The sequence below is a fragment of the Kogia breviceps genome, chromosome 14 (genome assembly GCF_026419965.1).
Source record: "Kogia breviceps isolate mKogBre1 chromosome 14, mKogBre1 haplotype 1, whole genome shotgun sequence".
NCBI lineage: Eukaryota > Metazoa > Chordata > Mammalia > Artiodactyla > Physeteridae > Kogia > Kogia breviceps.
Window position 1 is genome coordinate 71,371,769 of NC_081323.1, and position 20,987 is coordinate 71,392,755.

Here is a 20,987-nt window from a genome sequence, read left to right on the forward strand (position 1 = left end):
TACTTGACTGTCTCGTTCGAGCTACTCATCTGGTAAGTGCTCAGCTATCCAAAGGAAGGAAAGAGAGAAGGAGAATGCATTAAGTACTATTTAGGGGAAAACAAATATCACAAAGAGAGGAAGAGAGTGGCTTCCTTGGGTTCTAATAGCTTCCTTGTCCCATTTCCTCCAGGCCCAGCTGTACTGCAGGTGTAGTCCTCAGATCTCTGGGAGACTTTTTCCGAATTCCTTCAACAATCTCCCCTTGCCTTGAGCAAGCCTGAGTGAGTCTCTTTTCCTAGTTACCAAATGAACATTGACTAGAACCTCTGAAGCTTCCAGAACTGGTGAACACTCAGCCATATGGGAGCAGCTGAGAGTCTCTCTTAGGGACAGCAGGACAACTGGACCAGAATGGTATTTAGTCAGGATGTTTATAGAAGGGACATCAGAACCTCAAAGCCAGGTCAGTTCAGAAAGAGCCAAGACTGAGAAAGAACCAGGGACCAGAAACCAAGTGGCAGTGTCTGAGGGCTAGTAAATCGTCAGCCTAAAATGAAAGCTACCATAAAGCCAATGGCAAGGCCAAGTTACTAGGCTGAAAGCAAGCAACTCCCGGAGGTTAGATTAAATTTGTGGAACGCTGATTCCCTCTTTGTAAAAATGAAAAAAACCCAAAGAAACAAAGAACAGTTTTAAGATGGTGGTCTGGACTTCATGGGTCCTTCTTTCCTGCTTTAAGTAAGAACCTTTTGTCTGAAAGTAACACCCAATTCTAACTTAACTAGATTGTATTTATCAGGTAAATTAAGCTATCATAACAAACCCCCAAATTTCTGGGGCTTAACCAAATAAACCTTTATTTCTTGCTCACACAGAGTCCAATGTAGGTGTTTCTGGCTGAGTAACACTCCTGGATGGCTCTGCTCCAAGCTGTAACTCAGGGAACCAAGCTGCTTCTCTCTTGTCGTTCTGCCACCTTGTGGCTTCAGGGTGGTCCTGATATCATCCACCTCCGTAGATAGGGGGAGGAGGAGAGGTGAGGGGTGGTGATGAGGAAGTGAAGGATCATGCACCTAAACTTAATTACCTTGACCCAGAAGTAACCCATTCATTCCATTAGTAAGAGCAGTCACATGGTTCCATCTAGTTTCCAGGGGAGGTGATGCTGAAAACATCCATGGCTGAAGAGTTATTTCCTAGAAATATCTCTACATAATACAAGATATTCATTGATATTTGGCAAGTGACTAGTCATCTCTGCCATTCAATTTAAGTAAGAAAAAAATGTTTCCTCTGTAAAAAGAAATCTCAAGATAAAGGGGCTCACAGGTTGGTTAATTCAGCAGCTCAAAGATAAATCCAAGGTTCCAAAGTCTTTCCATCCTTCCACACTTCCATCCTTGGGCCAGTAACCATCATACCAAGATAAAATATCCCATCAGGGCTTCCCTGGTGGCGCAGTGGTTGTGAGTCCGCCTGCCGATGCAGGGGACGCGGATTTGTGCCCCGGTCCGGGAGGATCCCACATGCCGCGGAGCGGCTGGGCCCGTGAGCCGTGGCCGCTGAGCCTGCGCGTCCGGAGCCTGTGCTCCGCAACGGGAGAAGCCACGACGGTGAGAGGCCCACGTACCGCAAAAAAAAGAAAAAAAAAAAAAAAAATTCCATCTTATCCAGATGCAACGTCTAGCACAAAAGCTGCCTCTTTCCCGTGTGTCTTGTTTTTTTTTGTTTGTTTGTTTGTTTTAAAACTATTTTCTTGGCCGCGTCGGGTCTTAGTTGCGGCACGCAGGACCTTTGTTGAGGTGTGCAGGATCTTTTTTGTTGTGGTGTGTGGGCTCTTCAGGCTTCTCTCTAGTTGTGCCATGTGGATTTTCTCTCTTTAGTTGTGGCGCACGGCTCCAGGGCACATGGGCTCTGTAGTTGTGGTTCGCAGGCTCCAGAGCACGTGGGCTCTGTAGTTTGCAGCACGCAGCCTCTCTCACTGAGGCACGCAAGCTCAGTAGTTGTGGTGCACGTGGGCTTAGTTGCCCCGCGGCATGTGGGATCTTAATTCCCCGACCAGGGATCAAACCCTCATCCCCTGCATTGGAAGGCGGATTCTTTACCACTGGACCACCGAGGAAGTCCCTCTTCTGTGTATTTTAAGAGGGAAGAAACCTTTCTTTGAAGTTACTCCATTAGATTTTCCCCTTATTCTCTTTGGCCAGACTTCGGCTCCATGTCTACCACTAAGCCAGTCACCAATAAGGGGAACAAAATTACCATGAGGGACCCAGACCAGTGGTTTTCAGGACTGGACGCACATTAGCACCATCTGGAGGAATTTTTTTTCAAATACAAATGTCCAGGTGCCCCAGCAGAGATTCTTACTTAATTCGTCAGAAGGGAGCCTGAGCTTCAGAAGTCACCAATGACAGTTTAAGGAACAAAGTCCATTCACATTCTTGTTTAGCTTGATCCATAGGTTGTTTATAAAAATTGGGAACTTAGAGTCATAAAGCAAATGGGACAGAGATAGCAACTGGTGAATCTGGATAAAGGGTATGGGAAGGAGCTCTTTTTTCATTCTTGGCATTTTTTTTTTTTTTTTTTTTTTTTTGTGGTATGCGGGCCTCTCACTGCTGTGGCCTCTCCCGTTGCGGAGCACAGGCTCCGGACGCGCAGGCCCAGCGGCCATGGCTCACGGGCTTAGTCGCTCCGCGGCATGTGGGATCCTCCCGGACCAGGGCACGAACCCGTGACCCCTGCATCGGCAGGCGGACTCTCAACCACTGCGCCACCAGGGAAGCCCTTGGCATTTTTTCTGTAGGCTTGACGTTATATCAAAAAAGTTACCAGAAATGGGGGGCAGGATGGGAACTTACATATAAAAGCCAGGATTTGGGGCTTCTCTTGAAAATCAGAAAATCTGGGGAAACAGGGTCTATATTCCTGCAGAAGATAAAAAGTTGAGCCGATAGTAGCACCCAGACCTCTCATCAAGTACATCCAGGGCAAGGGCCTCTGCATCAGTGTTGTTAGCTGGAGCTCAGGTGAGTCTTAAAATCAGGCTTGGGAATCACTCTCTGGAATTCTTTCCATTTCTATTCATTTTCTTCTATCCTGTTCCAGCCTCTTCCAACCTCTAAGTATAGCCTGGATTATTTTTTGCCAAACACAGCACCTTGCAGTTGCCCACACTGAAGCTCGTCCTTGGCAACTGCTCTGCCCACTGACGCAGCCTGGTGAGCTCTTCCTGCGATGTATCGCCAGCGGCTTGGCATTTCACTCCCTGGCATAGCTAAGTGTCATGGGCACATGCGGCGCTCTCACCAGTTACTCCTCCAGATCAGTCAGGCAAATGTCAACGAAGACCAGGCCCAGCACTGACACCCTGCTGCTTTCAATTAATTAATTAACCAATTCATAACAACCCAACCAAGTCTCCAGTGGCAAACAGAAGAAGCTAACTTTGGTTAACAGAGGAATTTCGTGTAAGTCAGAGCTTCTCAACAGCGGTGCGATTGACATTGGGGTTGGATAACTCTTTGCTGTGGAGCTGTCCTGTGCACGGTAGGATGTTTAGCAGCAGCCCTGGCTTCTATCCCCCAGATGCCAGTAGCACAACTGTCCTGCCCCCCGCAAGTTGTGACAACCAAAAATGTCTCCAGACACTGCCAAAGGTTTGGGGTGGGGGAAGGAGGGATTAAAAGCCACTCTCAATGGAAGGCTGAAGAACTAAGCCTTAGAAAAGATGGCAATCTTGAAACCTAGCATGACCAAGCCTTTCTGTGTCCCCTGTTCCTTGTTTGTAGGGACCAGACTCCAGTCTCCATGACCTTCCCTGAGTTCCAAAGGGCAGATTCGAATAGCTGCTAATCAGGGAAGGGAGGGGATGCAGAGACAAGGGAGGAGAAGCCAAGAAACAATAGTGCAGCCTTGGGTAGGGTCCTGGTTCCCCCTTAAGGGATACGCATAACAATACCTTTGAGGTCTTTACAGAACTAAAACCCCCAACAAATGGAAGATGTTAGCATTCTTCATTCCAGACAAGACCACCTGAGGCCAGATTAAAGGAGTGCAGGCCCCCCACGCACCCTAATCCTTGTCAGCAACCCCACCCTTGAACCATTGCTATAAAACTCCTCACCAGATCCTCCCCGGTTGGGACACACAGTTTTTCAGGGCACGAGCCTGCTGTGTCCCACTTTGCCTAGCAAAGAAATAAAGCTATTCTTTTCTACTTCACCCAAAACTCTGTCTCTAAGATTCGATTCGGCACCAGTGCACAGAGGCAGAGTTTTTGGCATCAGCCTGAGATGTTGTAGGGTTCTAGACAGCAAGGACTGACAGATGGTTGAGTTTGAATCCTGGCTCCACCATTTTTATTTGTGTGACTTTGGACAAGTTACTTAATCTCTCCTCAGTTTCCTCATCTGTAAAGGGAGATAATCAGGATAAATTGGGTTATAAGGTCGAAACAAATAACCCCCAAATATCAGTGGCTTAAAATACACGCTATGTGTCCAATGTGGTCAGCTAGGATTTCACTCATGTTGCCCCCTTTGGGGGACCCAAGCTGGTAGAGGGCCCACCATCTGGACATTGCTGGTCAACATGACAAGGAGAAAAGAAAGAGGCAATAAACTGGCTCGTAAACATTTCTACCTGGAAATGATAGAAATCATTCCTGCTCATAATTCATTGATCAAAACAAGTCACGTGGCTATACTGAATTTAAAGAGGATGGCAAAGTGAAAACCTATCACGTGCCCAGAGAAAGGAGAAGAGGAAATATTGATTGATAAACAGCACTCATGCTGGACACTGACCTTGTAAATTTATTTTTAAGAGTAAACAAATTAATACATACAGGGCTTCCCTGGTGGCGCAGTGGTTGAGAGTCTGCCTGCCGATGCAGGGGACGCGGGTTCGTGTCCCGGTCCGGGAAGATCCCACATGCCGCGGAGTGGCTGGGCCCGTGAGCCATGGCCGCTGAACCTGCGCGTCCGGAGCCTGTGCTCCGCAACGGGAGAGGCCACAACAGTGAGAGGTCTGCATACTGCAAAAAAAAAAAAAAAAAAAAATTAATACCTACAGAGTTCTCAGAACAGTGTCTGGCATCTAACTACTCAATAAACATTGGCTTATTGTTACTGATTAATTCAGCCAGTGTTTATTGAGCACGTGATGGTCAGTTTTATGTGAATATTGAAACCGAGCCCCTCTGGGGCTCCCAGGCATAGAAGGCCTTTTTTGTCTTCCATTTCTTGTAGGCAAGACTCCAGCCTCCATGACCTTCCCTGAGTTCCAAAGGACAGATTCCAACAGTTGCTAATCAAGGGAGGAGCAGCCAAGAAACCACCTGAGGCAAGATGAAAGGGACCAGAGAAGCTCATCAAGATTAGGAGAGACCACCTGAGACCCTGCACACACCCTGGTCTGGTCAGCAACCCCACCCTTGAACCATTGTTATAAAAACCTTCATCAAAGCCTCTGGGGTTGGGACACACAGTTTTTCAAGGCAGGAGGCTGCTGTGGTCCCCTTTGCCTGGGAACGTAATAAAACTATCCTTTTCTACTTCACCCAGAACTCTGTCTCCGAGGTTCGATTCAGCACTGGTGCAGAGATCTGAGCTTTCGGTAACAATATCCTAGTAGTCCCCGTCAAACACTCATCTAGGTGTTGCTGTGAAGGAATGTTGCAGATGTGATTAACATCTGCAGTAGCCCTTAAGTAAAAGGAATTGTTCTCAATAATTTGGGTGACCTGATGCAATCAGTTGAAGGGCCTTAAGAGCAGAATGGTTCTGCTTCCCTAAAGAAGAAGAAATTCTGGGGAATTCCCTGGCGGTCCAGTGGTTAGGACTCAGCACTTTCACTGCCAGGGCCCAGGTTCACGGGGTTCAATCCCTGATTGGGGAACTAAGATCCCAAAAGCCGCATGGCGTGGCCAAAAAAAAAAAAGAAGAAGAAGAAGAAGAGATTCTGCCTGTGCGCAGTAGCACCACTTCCTGCCCAAGAGTTTCCAAGCCGTCCTTCCTAACAGCGTGTGCTACAGAGCTTAGATTTGCCCAGCCTGGCCCACAATCACATAAACCAATTCCTTGCCATCTCTTTACAGCCTTCCCCTCAATATCTTCCCGCTCGCGCCTCCCCTCCTCTTCTACCGCCTTGTTAAAAGACATTAGTGTTAGGTTTTATTCCCCACTTCTGTGATGACTCAGTTCTGGGCTCTGACCCCTTTGTCCTGACTCCCCAGCCTCCCTGGTGGAAGTTTCCGGGTCTGTCCTCATCGCCCTGGTTCTTTCTGTCTCCTGCTACCACTTACTTCCTTAGAGGTCTAGCAGTTTCCTCCCCTGTGTTGGGTGTCTTGAAGGCTAAAGAGCACAAATTTTGAACCACATGATGCTGGGGCCCAGGGCAGGCTGTCCCCCAAAATAGGCCTCAATCGTATATCGATTATTTTTGAATTAAAGTTAAGAAACAGCTGATACAAGAACAGTTTGACCCTCCTCTGTGTCTCTCTGGAAGCAGAAAATAAATTTCCCGTGTGATATACACTACTATATATAAAATAGATAACCAACAAGGACCTACTGTATAGCACAGGGTACTATACTCAATATTTTGTAATAATCTAAAAGGGAAAAGAATCTGAAAAAAATAGATATATATGTATGTATAGCTGAATCACCTTGAAACTAACACAACATTGTAAATCAACTATACTTCAATAAAAATAAAGAAATAAAAACTTTTTAAAAAAAGAAAGAAGAGAGCAGAAAATCCCCAAGTCAAAGCAAATCAAGCAATCATTAAATTTCCCAGGTGAAAATGCACTCCCTGCATCTGGAGATAAAAGGACACCCTTATGGTCAGAGAAAGGGAATTGGGGCGAGAAAACTGTATAAACAAACATTGTTACTTCTTTAATTTGCTACCCCAAGCTCAAACTCTGTTTAGATTCTTCACCAATTAAGAACCCAAAGCCTAATTTTCTTTGTCCTATCAATTCCTCATACATTTATCATTTATTTGTCTACAAAGTATAAAAGCTGCTTGCTTTGGCGGCTTCTTAGATCCCATTTCTACCAGACCTCTTTAATTTGTGCACATAAATTAAAATTTGTTTCTTTTTCTCCTGTTCATCTTCGTGTCCATTTTATTATTAGTCCAGCCACAAGAACCCAAGAAGGGGAGAGGGATAAATTTCCCCCTCCCTGACAATGACCATGACCACCTTGCCACATGGAGTTCTGTCTGCTGCCCTGGCCCCTCCTTCCCTATATCTTGAAAGCAGACCCAGTTCAAGTTCAAGCTCTGTGACTTTAGGCAAGTTGCTTTCTATGCTTCAGTTTACTCAGCTGCTGAAGGGGATCAGGATATACCATCTCGAAATATGCCATTTTGGCATAAGGATTATTTTGAGCTGAAGGCAATCAAGAAACAGCAGATGCAGGGAAAGCTCTTTATCCTCCCCCTTTCTGCCTAAAGGCAAGGCATAAATTTCCCTTTGTGAAGGTAAGGGGGAGGAAAGGGAAATTCCCTTTCCCCCTCCTGGATCCTGTACCAGGAAGAGGAACAAACTCTTGTCACTGGTGATGGCACCAACTTGAATTTGCATAAAGAAGTTGAACTGAAATAACCCTTATCTTTCATTGTTTCCCCCCATATATTTACCTTCCCATGATCTACTGCCCCTAGAAGCCCAAACCTTTTTCCTTTGTCTTGTCGCCTCTCTACAAATGTATTGCACTTTGTTAAAATGGTATATAAGCTCTCAGACCGAACCATCTCTTTGAGTTTTTACTTCCTTTCTGCGAGATCCCCTTGTACATGTAAAAAAAATAAAATACTAACATCAAATAAAATTTGTATGTCTTGTAGGGGAGCAAAATTTGCCACCCCAAAATGTGTCTCTCCAGCATGAGGATTAATGATTGATTATTAGTTTGTTTTGTTGTTGTTGTTGTTGCACCATGCAGCTTGTGGGATCTTAGTTCCCCAACCAGGGATTGAGCTCAGGCCCTCAACAGTGAAAGCATGGAGTCCTAACCACTGGATTGCCAGGGAATTCCCTAGGTTGATTATTTGTAAGAAACAGAAGACTCAGGAAGGAACGCTGGCCTCCCCCTTAGCTGCCTAAAGAATGTAGATAGAGGACCTGTTCTAGGAAGGGAGCTATCACCATAGATAAGTACAGTAAGACGTTAGGTGTGTAGACAGGGAGGAACATAACAACATCTGTTAAAATTCATCTGTGTCCCACTGCCTCTGCCTGGACCAGCAAACATTTATTTACCAAACATTTGCTTCTCCATCTCCATGTGAATTGCCTTCCTTACCTTTGAAGGCCCAGATCCCTACCCCTAATATCCTCTTCTGTCTTAAACTGAAGATTGTATTTAAGGTGAGGGTTTCAGTCATGTTAGTAAATTACTCAGTTTTCCTGGGTCTCTCCCTTTGTTTGATTTTCTCCTATTAATCTGTCTCATGTCAGTTTAATTCTTAGACCAGCCAGAAGAACCTAGAAGGAAAGAGAAAAATGTATTCCTCTGGGCTTCCCTGGTGGCGCAGTGGTTGAGAGTCCGCCTGCCGATGCAGGGGACACGGGTTTGTGCCCCGGTCCGGGAAGATCCCACAAAAAGAAAGGTTATCTCCTAAGGAGTTGTGACCCTTGATGAAATTAAGAAGGAATGTGATCTCCTAAGGAGGTCTGGTTAATGCAGATGCACAATACACACCAAACAGGAGGGAGGACGCCCAAATGGGCAAAGAAACATTTTATGTTTAAATTTTTCTCGTCTTGCCATGAGACATGAATTTTATTTCATCATTAGCCCTCCGCACCTCCATCCCCAGCCCTGGTATCTTTGCCTCTTAAGGTCCCAGGACAATTTTAAGAAGGGAAAACAGCCGAGTCACAGAAACTTAACCAATTTTATTAACCACAAGGAAGCTGGTATCTACAAAAGATTAATCAGTTGATCTAAGAAAGAAATGGAAGATTTTATTCACGCCAAATTGAGGATTATAACCTGGGAAGAGCATCCTAGAAATCTCCAAGAACTGTTCTGCCCATTGAAAGTCAAGGCACAGTTATGTAAGTTTTTTGAGACAAAATGCTGTACATTAAATGACATATTACTGACAGTTTATACAATCCAGATGTAAGCATCATTATGGCTCCTTATAAAATCAACAAGGAATGTTATCTTTTAAGGACTTGTTTTGCTGGTGCTATGAGAATGTTGCTCCTTATGTCTGAGCAGGTGTTTCTGCCTATGGGGGAGGTTTGCTCAATGCATCATGTAGGTACACAACACACAGTAGGGGGAGAGAGGAGGCCAAAGGGCAGAGAAAACTTCCCATGTTTAAATTTTTCTTGTCTTGCCATAAAATATGAATTTTATTTCACACTGGCAATCTCTACTCCAAATACCTCTCAAGAAGGGGAAATTCTACAACCTAAATCTGATCATCTTTTCTTCAAACCTACCCTCTCCCATCATGTAATGAGACACTTCCTTTTATTATTTTTTATTTTTTTATTTTTCCGCCACACTGCGCGGCTTGTGGGATCTTAGTTCCGCAACCAGGGATTGAACTCGGGCAGTGAAAGCCTGAGTCTTAACCGCTGGACCACCAGGGAATTCCCAAGACACTTCCTTTTAGCAGGGAGCCCCAGGGAGCTGGCTTCTATTTCCCAAACCTGAGCCACTCTTGGGCACCCCATGGTCAACGTGTCCATATTGCTATCCCAGCTGTAGGAGATTCACAAGAAGTCTTGTGCTTTGAAGTGTCCCAGCTTACCTACATTTTACATATCAAGAGAGAAGAGGAAATCATTATTGGTAAGAAAGATAGGGGAAATAGCAGAGGTCCGATATTCTAAAGCAATTAGTTGGGACAACAGAAGGAACAAAAGGAAAGACATTATGCAAATGGGCCCATTCCATCCCTCAGAAGATAATGTCCTCTTTGAACACAAAGGAAGGCTTTTAAAGCAGCCCAGTTCATTCCAATTCTATTCAAATATTAAGCTTCCTCGTGATGAATATTAGGCCTGTGTAGCGTCAGGGCTCCATACTTTAACCCTTTCATATTCCCCAGTAATGATGTCAGTATTCACTCTATTAGATTTTAAATATTTCACAAAATTGGGCAGGAGTCAGTACAGTCATCAATCTTATATTTCTACAAAATAACTCAAAACTGGCATGAGCCCATACCTCTCTTCTTTTTTTGTAGGTTTCCCCTATATAGTCCTTTGAGGGCTACTAAATGGGGGAGGAGGGGATCTTCAATAGGAATCCATTCTGATTTCAGTTACTTTAGGAGGAGAAAGCAAGGTGTTACTGAACTCAGGGTACCATTCAAAAGCCAATACTTGAGTACTGAGTGTTGGTTGGAAAGCAAAGTTTCTTTTTCCAGGAGGCTGGCAACCTAGGGAGAAGGTAGACTTGTGTCCAAAAACCATCTCCAAAGATTCTGCTCAATCATGAAAGCTTTTAAAAGGAGAATCATTTCGGGGAGTGGGACAGAGTCTTTGACATCCTTCACTGTGTACAGACTTTCTTCTGATTGGTTGGTGACGAGGTAACAGGGTGGTGTTCCAGGAATCTTGTGCTTAGCCTGAAGTCACCATCCTCCACCTAGGAGGGGGCTTAGTTCCTGCAGAAATCAAAGGTATTTTGTTATGTATATTCCTTGAGGAGGAACCAGGACCATGCTTTTTTTTTTTTAATTTTATTTTTGGCCTTGCCATGCGGGATGCAGGAATCTTAGTTCTCTGACCAGGGATCGAACCCATATCCCCTGCAGTGGAAGCACAGAGTCTTTAACCACTGGACCACCAGGGAAGCCCCTGCACTACTGTTCTTGACTCCTCCTCCTTAGTTTCTGCGTTCCCTCCCTTCCCTGATAAGCAACTGTTTGAATCTGCACTTTTGGAACTCAGGGAAGGTCAAGGAGGCTGAATGAAGCCTATTTCCTACAAACAAGAAATGGGGGAACACTGAAAGGATATATACCCAGCAGAGCACCACAGGGTCCTGCTCCGTTTCAAAGGCACAGTGGAATTGGAAAATATCCCCTCTACCCTTGCACCCTTCCTCCATGGGCCCAGCACTCTTCTTTCTCTCCACATGAAGAAACCAGGAGAAATGGAGATCAGAGCTCATCCTTCCCATCAGCAGAAGAGAGCAGAGGACAGTAGAGGTGTTACCAAAAGGGGGAACCCTTCCAGGGCCTGAGAGTGGGCTCTTGTCTAACACTTGGAAATTAATTGTCAGAGGAGACATATGTACAGACAAAGTAAAAGACTTTATTAGGATGGGGTGCCTGGGCAGAGAGCAGCAGGGTAAGGAAACCCAGGAGAACCTCTCTGCCACGTGGCTTGTAGTCTCAGGGTTTATGGTGGTGGGGTTAGCTTTCTAGGTTGTCTCCGGACAATCATCTTGCCTGTGAAACTGAGCAGGACCCTATGGGTTTCCTGGGCATGGAAGTCTCTCTGTGTCCCCCATTTCTTGTTTGTAGGAAATAGGCTTCAGCCTCTATGACCTTCCCTGAGTTCCAAAGGGCAGTTTCAAACAGTTGCTAATCAGGGAAGGGAGGAGATGTAGAGACAAGGGAGGAGCAGTCAAGAAACAATAGTGCAGCCTTGGGGCAGGGTCCTGGTTCCTCCTCAAGGAACATACATAACAGTATCTTTGAGCTCTTCTGCAGAATTAAAATCCCCAACAGGGACTTCTCAGGCAGTCCAGTGCTTAGGACTCTGTACTTCCAATGCAGGGGGCATGGGTTCAATCCCTGGTCTGGGAACTAAGATCTCACATGCTGTGCAGTGCAGCCAATAACTAGTAAATAAATAAATAAATAAATCCCCCAACAAATGGAAGGTGTTAACTACCTAATGAAGCATTCTTCACCCCAGAGAGAAGGTCACAGTTTGATAACCTTGAGAACAGGAGAAGCTCATCAGGAGACTACCTGAGGCCGGATTAAAGGATTGTAGGCCCTGCACACACCCAGATCCTTATCAGCAACCCTGCCCTTGAACCACTGCTATAAAACTCCTCACCAAATCCCCCTGGTTTGGGACACACAGTTTTGAGGGTATTAGCTGTGTCCCCCTTTGCCTGGCAAAGCAATAAAGCTGTGTCCCCCTTTGCCTGGCAAAGCAATAAAGCTATTGTTTTCTACTTCACCCAAAACTCTGTCTCTGAGATTTGATTCAGCACTGGTGTACAGAGGCCAAGTTTCAGCATCACCCGTGCCCATATTTGGTCTGATTTAAGGCCTTTCCTGATGGCGTGTGGATCTCTCAGTCAAGACAGTTTCCAGTGTGAGGGTTTCTGGGAGGTGGGCAGGACATATTATGGCCTGGCATCTCCTTCCCTCCCTTTGGCCCCTCCCGAATTCTTTTGGCTGACAGTAGCTTGTCAGTTCCATGTTCCTTACTGGGACCTCCTGTTGTGAGATAACTCGTGCCAAGTGGTTATTATCCTGCCTGGCCAGGGCCAGGTAGTTTCAGTCAATGAATGGTTCCCTAACAGAGGGATAGCAAATTTTAAGGAAAGGACATTTGGTGACATTAGCAGGCTGCAGAGTGGGGAGGAAAATAGGAGAAGATTAGGGGACAATGTCCATGTCCTGGTGTACCACCCACCCATTGTTGACACCCTTCCTTGACAGCCCACATTGCTGTCCATTACCGACCTCAGCTGTCACAATTCAAAGTCAAGACAGCCCTTCGAGCAGTGACAGTTCCAAGGGAGATCTTCCACTTAGAGTCCCCTCAATCCATCCCCCAACTTACCAGGCACCCAGGAAGTTCTGTGTTTTTATCCATCCCAGGGATTTACTCAAGAGTTGTTTACCTCCTTTGAGCCCTTAAGAGCTCTTCTTTCACTCTTCCAGGAAGATGGGGAGATTCACCCTTTAAAGGTACCTGGATTATTCCTAGAAGGTCCCACTGTCACCTGGCAGCTTCTCCTTAAAGACTGTGATTACTTCCAATAGAGCTTGATTTCCTCCAGAGGGGCCCAGAGCATCACAATACAAAGGCCCAAGAGTGATAGCATGACCTTCTGTTACCTCTCCCACTAGGGCAGAGAAAATGACCCTCATTTCTGGCATGGCATCTGCCACATACACCAAAGCTGAGTTCTCTTCAGAGACAGCCTTGGGTGTATTAGGATTTCAGTTGCCTGGCAGGGAATTTACCCCATAGGTTTCACCCTCTCTGTGCCCTTCTAACAGGATAGAAACCAAGTCTTTCACTTGCCAGTGGGAGATAAACAACTAATGTGGAAACCAGACTGGGAGGGGAGAACAGATGTATGTTTTCTCAGTCCAAGCACAAATGCTTAAGTCTCAAGAAAGCATTCCTTTCCTTTGTCCACTAATACTCAGTTTATTTTATTATTATATTATGTATTATAATATACTAATTATATTTATATTTATTGTAATTATATTAGTTATTAGCTATAATATTATATAGCATTATTTTCCTTCTCCTCCTGGAGTCTGTCCAATATACCACATGCCCCTTCCTCAAGCATAGCTTACCCCCACCCCATAATAATAAAGTCCCATGAGACCCAGGCTGGTCTCATGTGTTACAAAATGTGCCATCTCAAGTGCCTCCTGAATATAAAGAGATTTCTCCCCGGCTCTGTATGCTGGTGGAAAGGGTGAGCTTTGATACTTTCTTCTAGTTTTCCTGGTGGTGAGAAGGAAGAGTCCTGGTCCCATGGATGAGGGGTGCAGGGAAAGATGGGGGCAGCTGCTGTTTCCACCCTAGGCAATGGCTTGTTAGCTCCTAAGGTAATTGAAATCCGATGTGAGGTTAATTTCCCTTTTGTAAACCACTCCCATTTAGGCTACCTGAAAAATGTGTTTGTCTCTTAAGAATTGACCTTGGACTTCCCAAGTGGCACAGTGGTTAAGAATCTGCCTGCCAATGCAGGGGACAAGGGTTCGAGCCCTGGTCCAGGAAGATCCCACATGCCGCGGAGCAACTAAGCCCGTGTGCCACAACTACTGAGCCTGCGCTCTAGAGCCCACGAGCCACAACTAATGAGCCCATGTGCCACAACTACTGGAGCCCACGTGCCTAGACCCTGTGCTCCGCGACAAGAGAAGCCACTGCCATGAGAAGCCCGTGCACCGCAATGAAGAGTAGCCCCCGCTGGCTGCAATTAAAGAAAGCCCACGTGCAGCTACGAAGACCCAATGCCGCCAAAAATTAATTAATTAATTTTAAAAAAAGCATTGACCTTGACCTTATCCCTTGAGAAATAACAAATCAGGCCTTCTTATGTTAAAGGCACAGCAAGCCCTCTTTTGACTTGGGTTTTATTACAGTGAAGTCACACATTTATGGAAAGTGCCTCTACTTACCCTCCAGATCGGTTATTCTCAATGCTGGCTAAATATTAGAACTACCTTAGGAGCTTAAAAAAAAAAAAAAAAAGTAAAAAACCTATTCCCTATATAGAAATTCTAAACATACATTTGCCCTATATCCCAACAATTCCACTTCCAATTATATGCCTAAGAAAGATGAGTGCACTGACAGGTGTGTGTACACCAAAAGACACATAAAAATGGTTTATAGGGGGTTCGTTATGATAGCCAAAAACTGAAAACAACCACATTTCTATCAGAAATAGAATGGATGCATACATTGTGGCACATTCATCTGATGGAATAAATAACTGCTGACTCCCACAGTGTGGATGAATCTCATGGACACTGTGTTTAGGGAAAGAAGCTAAGATCCAAAAGACCACATGCTGTCTGGCCCCATTTCTATCTGTGAAGTTCAAGAACAGGCAAAATGAATCTCAGGTGATAGAAGTACCCTAACACGGGGAGCTGGGAGGAGTTACTGCCTTGCAGAGGCAGGAAGGAGTTTTCTGGAGGGGCTGGAAAGTTCTATAGCTTCATCAGGATGTTGGTCCATGGGTATAGATTTATGTAAAATTTCATTCTCCTGAAATCTTAAGATATGTATAATCTCCTGTAATATACTATAGCTCAGTACAAATTTTTATAAAATAAGCAAAACTTTATAAAATACAAAATACCTAAGCCAGGACCCTCCCTGAGAGTCTGATTCAATTGGTTTTGAGGGGGGGCCCAGACAAGGGGGTATTTTAAGAGTCTCATGGGGATCATTTTCCCAGCTTAATTGGGATATAATTGATATATATATTGTATAATATATATACAATATATAGTATATATATTGTATATATATATAGTATAATTGATATATATATTGTATATTGTTTAAGGCTTACAATGTAATGATTTGATGCACGTATATGTTGCAAAATGATTACCACAATAAGGTTAATTAACACATCCATCACCTTGTGAAATAAAATTCATATTTTATGGCAAGACAAGAAAAATTTAAACATAAAAAATGTTCTCTGCCCTTTGGCCTCCTCTCTCCCCCTTACTGAGCATTGTGTATCTGCATTATGCATTAATCAGACCTCCCCACCAGCAGAAATACCTGCTCAACCATAAAGACCAGCATTCTCCTAGCACCAACAAGATAACTCCTTAAAAGATAACGTTCCTTCTCGATCTTGAAAGGGGTCACATGATGCTTAGATCTGGATTGTGTAAATTGTCAATAATGTGTCATTTAATGTACAGCCCTCTGTCTCAAAAAACTTATATAACCATGCTTTGACCTCTAACAGGCAGAACAGAGCTTTCTGCGATGCTGTTCCCAGGTTATAATCCTCAACTTGGCTTGAATAAAATTTTCCATTTCTTTCTTATATCAACAGATTAATTTTTCACCAACACCTCACACAGTTACAATTGTGTAATAGGGAATAAACTTTGTATACTATCACAAGTTAATCACTAATTTGTTGCCCATAAGCTATGGGCAATTTACACAATGGCCCATCTCTGGGAACCCTGCATCCCAGGTAATGAGCATTATGCTAAAATACCTTTGTTTATCTCACAGGAAATAACCTGACTAGGCCCACCTGTGAACAACTACAGGAAGGAAGAAATTAGCACATCCCATCTGGAAGTTGACTGGAACCAGGAAAAGTTTGACTTTACTCCCTCCCTTTTTTAGTGTAAAAGAAGCCTGAATTCTAACTCAGACAAGATGGTTCTTTGGGACACTAGTCCACCATCTTCTCAGTCTGCTGGCTTTCTGAATAAAGTTGCTATTCCTTGTCCCAGCAACTCGTCTCTCGATTTACTGGCCTGTCATGCAGCGAGCAGTATGTACTTGGACTCGGTAACATGTGTGTATGTGTTTAAGAACTTTTAAGATCTTTTCTCTTAGCAACTTTCAAATAGACAATACAGTATTGTTAACCATAGTGACATACTGTACATTACACCAGAGGATTTTATACACAGCCTGCTTTGAGAATTCTGACCAAGATAAGTGGACCTATGCTCAGATAGATTTTCTCTGACCCTGTGGAGAAACCTTACAATCGTGGGGAGAAGGGGGGGAGCATTTTGGCCCATGCAGGAATCTGGTCTACTGGACTGAAGCCGGCGACTTGGCCTTAATGCCTAAGGAGAGTGTCTCACTCCTCTGTGTTTCAAATCTAATCATTCAGGCAAAGCAATGAAGGCAGAGGAGACCTACCCCCAGGAAGCCAGCCTCAGAGGCATTTAACCTTTCTGTTGCATAGGAAAGAAGAAAGGCCCTGAAAAGAGAAGAACCAGCCTACCAAGCTGCAGGTCTTGCCTCTCCAGTGATTCCCAACCTTGGCTACCCAGTGGAATCATCTGGGGAGCTTTGAAAAATCCCAAAGCCCAGGCTGCACTCCAGACTCTCTGGGGGTGGCCCAGGCATCAGCATTTTGTAAAGCTCCCCAGATGATTCCACTGGGCAGCCAAGGTTGAGAACCACTATTCTTAGCCCTACAGCCATAGGCCACACCCACACATTAAAGCACAGTGACCTTGGCCACTGTCCAAGAATCTGACCCCACTCCATCAGCATTGCCTTCTCTTGGAGAGAGATGGGGACAGGAAAGAAGAGGGCCAGAGACCTCCTCCCCTCACCAGCTCTGGGGAAGGAACAGTTCTAGGTGTCGTGCAGCTGGAATATACAGACTCTTCCTCAAAAGCCCTGCAACCTCACAGCTGGAGGACACAACCTCACCAGCCACTTAGTGGACGTGAACATTTTTCCATTGTGCCAAATTGTTCTATTAGCCTGGTTGTACAGGGGTCCATGCTTCCCAGAATCACCTTCCCTGAGTGGTTCCAGGTTAGAGCTGCCCAGAGTGAAGCAGCCCCTGTCGAATGTTCATGGTGGTGAGAAACAGATGCTACTAGGTTCCAGTTTGCCCTGGCTCTGCTCTCTGCACGCAGCCTTCAGCCCTTCTCCTGAATGCTGGCTCTGCTGACCCTCAGTGACACAATCACCACGGGATGCTTCACTGCAAATGCACAGAGGCAGCAGCTAAAGAACCAACAGCTTCCCATGGGTTTCGACACCAGCTCATCTGTGGTCTCACTCCTACAGCTGGACGTGGCCAGCTGCCAGGCTTCCTGACAATCTCTGACTCATTCACCTGTGTCCTTGCTTCTAGTGAGAGCCTTTTCTGATCTCTCTACGCCCTTTTTTTGAACTTTTAATTTCCCAGTTCCTCCCACAGTTGGGTACGGTCAAATTCTTTTAATCCCTGATAACCTAACATTCCTCATGGTCCTGCTTTTCTGATTCTACCCTGATGGACACACCACAGAAGGGCAGGAGGGAGCCTTCCAGGATGTTGGAAATGTTCTATATCTTGATCTGGGCTGTGATTACACAGGGACTATATATGTATATATTTTTTAAATTAATCAAACCTTATTCTTTTTTTTTTTTTCCTTTTTTCTTTTTTAAATTGGAGTATAGTTAAACCTTATTCTTTTTAAAGATTTTTTTTGGATCTGGACCGTTTTCAAGTCTTTATTAAATTTGTTACAATATCGCTTCTGTTTTATGTTTTGGTAGTTTGGCCACTAGGCATGTGGGATCTTAGCTCCTCGACCAGGGATGGAACCTGCACCCCCTGCATTGGAAGGCGAAGTCCTAACCACTGGACCACCAGGGAAGTCCCTCAAACCTTATTCTTAAGGTTCAGTGAAAGCACAGCAATAGACTGAGTGCCAACCCATTCAGGCCTGGACCACAGACCCCCAGCCCCACGCCTGCCTGCTCACCTCCTCCCAGGACCCAGCACATCTCTCTCTGTTGCTGCCGTGGCTGCTGCCATTGCTGAATATGCAACAGTCCTCCTAAGGACTCCTCTGCCTGCTGGCTCTGACAATAACAGATCATGATTACAAATGGCTTTAGACTGAAGGAAGATCTTTGGTCTTCATTAAGGTTTATTTGTGACTGTTCCAATGGTGGTTTCTGAGGGAAGAGAAAGAATGCCGATGGTAATTAGGTCCTAATTGCAGTAGTTGCTGATTGCCTGTATTAAAAACATTTGAGGAAGTGTAGCAATTAGAGCTTCGGGAAATATTTTAAAACAAAGTGAAAAGAGGCCTCAAAGTGCAAGGATGCAGAGAGGCAGCCAGGAGCCCCTGCCCGGCTGGAGTAGACCCCGAGTAACCCTAGATGGCTGAGCCCCTCACGCCCGCACGATGGTTGTGATGGTCTCAGGAAAAAGAGACATGTTTCCTCCAGTCACCCTCCAGACGTGGCTATGAATCAGCCCGTAGAGACACAACTTTACAAACAGGATAATAATGCCAGGCACGTATTAATATACATATATATGCATTAGCCTGCTAAATCCACACAACAAGCTACAGCATTGTTCCCATTAAAGATGAAGAAACTAAGGTCTTCACTGAAGGAGAAAGTAGAAAACTTTCCAAGGTCATGTACACAGCAGGTGGCAGACCCTGACTCAAGGCACATGCCCATAACCAATACATTATTCCATGTCTTTCTCATCCCCAAAGCCCTGGATCCCTCTCACCATCAGCACCCCAGCAAGGCAAGCTTGCTTGTGAGTTCACACCACCCCCTCCCACCAACACTTTATTGTGTCTCCTTCCAGAACCACTTCCAAACACCAAACCAGCTAACAAGTCCTCTTGCTATCTCTCAGCCCTCCACAGACCTGCCCAGGCCCCTCCCCACATGTTCCCTGAGAATGAGCTCCCGGAATTTCTAAACTCCTCTTTCCAGGAAGATCAGAGGTCCAAGGTCTTTCATCTGTCCCTGCATTTCTACCTCAAAGAATTCTAATCACGCTCATCAATCATATCAAAAAGTCTCCAATCTGCCAACGAAACTTTCCTTTTCCTCTGGCCTCGTGGTCTCCCGTTACACTTCAACAGGAATGTAAGTAACATGAGGGAAGAGATTTGGGTCTGTTTTCTTTCCTGTTGTAACCCTGGCATTTAGAAGAGTGACTAGCATGTAGTAGGTGCTCAATAAACAGTCACCAAATGAATGAGCACTTTTTTTTTATCCAACCAGAAATACATTGTCTACATTTCTAAGCATCTCTTGGTACGTAGTGCTGTCTTAACTGTCAGAGATGCATCTCCTGTGTTCCTTTGTATCCAACACTTTCTCTAGAATCATACCTTCATGCCTTTCAACCTAGCCCCGATGGATCCATATGGCCACTCTTTGAGCCCAGGAAGCATTTGTAATTCTGAAGTCTGACTTCTAAGATGATTACCTCTATGTCACTGCTCCGATGACACCCCAGACAAAGGTGTTCTCAAACTCACCTGTGTGGTGCCTTGAAGGGAAGGTGTTTTACCGCACACTGTACTATGTCCATCAGGAAACAAGATTAAAACTTTATTTCCATCTCTTCATTGGTACTGGCACCCTCAAAAGAAATACTGGCCCGTTAAATAAGGAATGCTAATGGTTTACTCACCTCCTACTGACAGTGATGACAGGCTTGGTTAAGGGTTTTTACTAAGGGCCATTAAAGGGAAGACTGTGTGACAAGCTTCTGGGTTGCTTGGAAAGGAGAGACTGCACATAGATGCTGGGGGGGTGGGATGGGTGTAAAGCAGAGGAAGGTGAAGTTGAATGAGGACACAGATTCGGGGAAGGGAGGCTGCTGGTAAAAGTGCAAGTAACAGACCACGTGACTCAGAAATGTTTTCGAACCTGAAATATTTCATTGTTAATTTAAAAGAAACTCAATCCTTATTGATTAATATGCACCAGATGCCATTCTAAGCACTTTATGTGCATTGCTGCATTAATCCTCATGACAATCCCACGGGGTAGGAATTCTTACCGTCCCCATTTTATGAATGAGGAATGAGAGGCCTCGAGAGGCAAAATAACTTGCTCAGAGTCCCCTAACTAGTCCATCTATTTCTACAGTACATATTCCTGAACACTATATATGGAGGTCAGGAGTGGGAGGCTAGTGGGCTTTACAGTGTCTGGAAGCTTCTCTCCCACACACCTGTCCCTTGATTCATTCTGCAAATAACTTGCTGACTGCCTACAATAAACCAATACCATGCTCTGTACTCAATATATAAGTAGCATGTTAGAAAGTTCCTTTGGAAATTGGCTATTATGACAAACTGAATATAAGCACCTATATCTCTGTTACCCCCCAAACCCATGAAACAAACTCACAAAGGCATGGGAAGCAAGAAAGTGTCATCAGATGGTCAGAAATTTTAAGTCAAAGCTAAAGCTGGGAAGCAGACAACATACACACTACAGATCAACAAAACTAGAAGGAACCATCACCCCCAAATTTGCAGGAGAATCTCCAGAGAAGGTAGGAATGTATGGAGAGGGACTCCAAGCTCAGAGTCAAGGGATACAGGAAGGAAGGGCAGACCCAGGAGTACTTGTCAAGGTGATTAACTGGGGAGATAGAACAACTACGCCAGGCCTGTGAGAAGCTAACCAGGTAAGAACACTGAGAAGTAAGATGAATTTTGAAAGTCTCATACGTGGATGCAAAACATCAAGAATAAAGAGAAAATCCTAAAAATTTCCAGAAAGA

At 44.8% G+C, this 20,987-nt stretch overlaps 1 long non-coding RNA gene across 1 annotated transcript in view; it reads right to left on the reverse strand.

Moving 5' to 3' along the window:
- Positions 1 to 4,783: 4,783 nt before the first annotated feature.
- The window catches only part of LOC131740811 (uncharacterized), a 73,059-nt gene continuing 56,855 nt past the window's right edge, over positions 4,784 to 20,987 (reverse strand). The window contains exon 3 of the long non-coding RNA XR_010836624.1: positions 4,784 to 5,023. This is a non-coding gene — a long non-coding RNA (uncharacterized lncRNA). The remainder of the gene's footprint in view (positions 5,024 to 20,987) is intronic.